General features: G+C 41.2%; 1 pseudogene; it reads right to left on the reverse strand.

Annotated features, from left to right (window-relative positions):
* Positions 1–1,640: 1,640 nt before the first annotated feature.
* LOC103599384 lies at positions 1,641–4,014 on the reverse strand (annotated as a pseudogene).
* Positions 4,015–4,539: the final 525 nt, after the last annotated feature.

Genomic DNA, 4,539 nt, shown 5'->3' on the forward strand with positions numbered 1-4,539 from the left:
GCATTGATCTACTTATATTGAAATAAAATTTTACATGCCTGCTTCTCTCACTAGCCCAGGCTTTTCTCCAGAACAGAGGCAATATAGCGTCCATTCTGGCATGCCATAAGCACTCTGCTTAATACACAGCATGCTCTTAGCAATGCTTTTTGAATGAAGGAATGAATTTTTCATTGATTAAGCATTAGGATAAATTTATTCATGTAAAGTCTCCCTTTTATTTATTTATTTTTATTGCATGCCTTGTAGCAAACACAACAGCAACAAAAACAACAGATATTTATTGAGAAGTTACCTAGTGTTGGGCACTGGGCTAATAGCTTTACATCTATTATTTATCTAATTTAATGCTCACAACAATTCTCTGAGTTACGTACAATTATTATCCTCATTTTAAGACAAGAAAACTGAACAAAGAGATCGCACATTCAGCAAATGGCAGTGTCGACATAAAAACTCAGGTCTTCTCTCTCCACTGCCTGCCTTTTTTGAACACATACAAAAAACAACCTCTTAATGATTGATAGAAGGGCTAATGAAATGCTTTAGCCAGTGGCATAAGTAACAACCATCTGAAAATAATCTCCTATTAACTGCAAAAATAAATGACTCCCATCTGAAAGTTTCCACTGCTTTCATCCCTTCCACCTTGTATTATATTTATTAATGCATTATGTTTTCTGGATATAAAGAGAACCCATTACTTACTGTGGTATTTTTCAATTTACATATGCCTAGTTCACCACTATATAGCTCTAATTTACCAATCATCCTACCCTTAAATATTTCTTTCCGTTACTGGTTTTTTTTTTTAAATTAATGCTTTTTACAAAAAAAATTCCATTTATTTTGTAAGATCATGGAATATAACACTGGCTCAAATTTTAAATCTTATCCTTGAATAAAAGCACTGACTATAATTTATTCATATTTTAAATAGTGCTTTAATTAATCATCCTAATCCTTCATTTAAAATCTACAAAAACAGAGTTGTTTCTTTTAGCAGATGTACAGCACACATGCAAAAAATCTACAGGTCTCGAAATTCCCTTTTGTTTTTAGGAAAGTATATAAATTTCAGTTATATCAATATTATGGTTTCAGTGGTTCTAAATTAACAGGGGAGAGGTAAATTGAGTTAAAATTCAATCATCCATAGAAATAACAACAGTGTTTACTTATGGGGCAGGAAGACTGACTTGAATGAAGAATGAGGAAAGTTTTAAGGGCAAAGAAAAAGTTCTATATTTTGATTGATTTCTTGGTCATACAAAAATATGTCTTTTCAGCCTAACTTGCACTTTTTATTATATTGTATTTTACTTCCCATTCTCCTGGAACTAGACTTTCCTTGTACAATATGTTTTGGTGTTCTTTCTAACACATTAACATTTTATCAGGCACAATTACTTGACTAATTTTTGTTTTAAAAAGACATAATTTTTGTTTTAAATTAACAATTTGCTAATTTCTTATTTGCCTAAATTCATTTTATACACTCCCAGATCCTAGTAAATCAATCACTATCGATTAAGTGCCTAATTTTAAAGTCAGTCTCGAACACCATTAGAGATTTGATAAAATATCAGTCTCCTGTCCCTATGGATACATGCACTACTTGAGGGATACATACTTGCATGTTATGAAGCTAAAATAATTGTATTTTCAAGAAAAGCTGAATATTCTCTGGTTGGTCTATCAAGTTGTTGGTTCTTCTTTAACTGGGAATCATGTACAGCAAACACATTGATGGTCATAAGCTGTAGCATGCAGGTTCTTCCAATAGGAAAGGCACCAAGCTGCAGAGACATCTTAAGGACCTTGTCAGCTCCTGCAGGGAATGTCCCCATCACAATCTGGGTAAACAGCTTCCCATGGGCATGGAGAAAACTGAGGATGAAACTTTGATTCAGACCACTGGGGCTGAGGCTGCCCAGTCCATTCTCCTACTCAGGATCCTTCACAGACTCAGTGCACTGCAAGGACTGGGGATGCGATGGATGAATCCAGATCTCCAGGTAAGTGGTGTCAGCTCCAACATGCCAGAAAATTGTCTTCATTTCTCTCCATCATTGGTCAGGGCTCAGTTCAAATTCCTTGCGTTGCTTCTTTTCCATGTGTTCTGCCTTTTGTTTGGTCTCTTCAAACAAGCTCATGAGACTCTCCTTGGCAGTCAGGTTAGGATTGCTGGCAGCTAAACTGCACATATAGTAATATATAGTAGTATTAAGCTTCTTCCTCTTATACACTACTAGCAATGCCAACTGGTTATGGGGCATTCATTCTTGGGAGCAGTGAATGTGCTGGCCCTTCAGGTACCAACTGCATGCTTTCCCATAATTTGCTGTATCATTTTCTTGCTCCTGATACCTGACAGTATCTCCTTGGCAAATCATACATCGCTGTGCACTAACGAAGGCATAGTTTACTCTCTTGAATAATGGCTTGCCACAAATGGCGAGACCATACATGTAGTCCTCCAGTATGAACTTGTAAGTTACCTTTAGCTTCTGAAGTAAACTATCAAAGAGGTCACTACCCTCATCCAAGACATCCAAAAGTCTGTGTCAAATCTGTTCTAGGTTCCAACATTCAGATCCTTGAGAAACCGCCTGAATGTTTCAATCACCATATAGAAAGCATTCTTCCAAATAATCTGATCCATATTATGATTGTCAGATAACTCAGTGTGTAATAGAATACTGCACTTACAAAGCTGCAGCAGTCCAGCTCTAAGCTGGCCCATCTTCTCCAGGCCCTCAGCACAAAAGCGCTCCCTGGAGAGCAGGTTGCTGAGCTGCAGCTCCTGGTTGTCAGCCACCCAGAGAAGCTTGTGTGGCTCCTGCTTCTGCATGTTCCTCATGTACCACTTCATATCCTCAGGACTCATGGTGTTGGGAGAGAAATGGCAGCATATATACTTGCCTGATGGGGTGGGGAGCCTGGGTAGTGGATGCCCTGGTGACACTGCATTGGCAGGGCCCACTGGGTACTGCAGAGGACTATAGCCTGTAAAGGAATAATGGGAGGCAGGGCCTGTTGTCCAGGGGTGATAATAGGAGTTGTCAGAGTTTTGAAATTTATAATAAGATGCTTAGGCCTGGGGTAAATCACCCCAAGATGTAGGGCTGACTTCATCATCTGTGTCCGAGAAACGTAACTGGGCATCCAGCTCTTTAGAGCAGGATTGCTTTGCTCCCACAATCGCTGGGTTGTGTCTCCACATCCCTTACTATAACCAGTTCCAAATAAAAGCTGAGCTCTCAAAAGTGTGGACTCTCGAGAGGTTGCCGAATTGACATATAGGGTGCTAATGGCAGGCAGAATCAGAATGACACCACCGTGACCCCACAGTTCTTGTTTCCGGTTTTGGGACTCCTGCTTCTCATAGTCTTTGTCCCACTGCTCAGCCTTTGTCAGGCTTTAACCTGTCCACATCCTTCCTGGCCAACCTTTCCATAGGGGGATCTTTGTTCATGGCTTCTGTCTCAAAAAATGACATGAAGCATGTCTTGATTTTCTTTACTGTTGTTTTCTGCTGTCTTTCCCCATGACCAGACCAGTTTCTTTCTAAATGGTTCTTCCTTTCTGAGCTCCTCCTGAGTCCTAATCCATCGAGCTCATTAATTCTGTCCTCTTCTAAGGAGTGAGTAGAGGACATTGATATTTCTCCTTCAGTCGTGGCCTCTCCTTGGTCTGATCATGCTGAGGGCTTTGATATCTATTATCAGGCCAGCTCCTCAGCACCGTTGCCAACAGAGCGGGTACTGCAGGTGCGATGTGCAGAACCTGGCTTCCCCTGGGCAGGGTCATCGTTCCCTTTCTTCATACCCTCCCCTTTTCAATCCTCTTTTCTTTTCCCCCCTTTGCAGTCCTTACTCTGTCACCATTTGGGCCCTTTTCTGTCTCAGCTTTGTCTGGTTTATCCACAGCTCCCTCTTTAACATTTCCCCCACACTCATCTTCTTCCACTCTAAGTTGGTCTGCCTGGTTGAGGATTTCTTCCTCATTCATAGATCTGCAAATCCGGTTTCTTTGTCCTCTTCATCATTCTTAGACTTTGCTTCTCGTGTCCAGCAGTCCTAGATAAGAACTCCTGTCCCGCTTATTTGCTGAGTCTATAGGACCATTTTGCTGTTGGTTGTCCAGTTCCTTGCGGACATCTTTAATGAGCTGTGCACTATTTCCAACAGCAGAAGACCATCTGTCATTAACAACTCATCCTTAAATTCCTCACTGCCAGAGTGTTCCTTGATTTTAGGTTTGTTCCTTAGCAGAGAAAGACCAGGTTTATAGATTTCCAGGTATGGGCACCTGTTATCTTTGCACTGCCTGGAGTCCTGTTATTCCTTCATGTTTTCTCTGCTCTCTGCCCGTGGAGCCAGAGTGGCCAGGATCCTGGACAGCCCTGACTTGGAGATCCGCGAATCCTCGCACGCCCCGCAGCAGCTACTCCGAGCAGCCGGGAAACCACGACAGACGACAGGGCATGCTCTCCACCTCCCACCCTTTCCCCTCTACAGCATGATTTTAATGTTA

The sequence above is a fragment of the Galeopterus variegatus genome, unplaced genomic scaffold (genome assembly GCF_000696425.1).
Source record: "Galeopterus variegatus unplaced genomic scaffold, G_variegatus-3.0.2 Scaffold2937, whole genome shotgun sequence".
In the NCBI taxonomy this organism is placed as follows: Eukaryota; Metazoa; Chordata; class Mammalia; order Dermoptera; family Cynocephalidae; genus Galeopterus; species Galeopterus variegatus.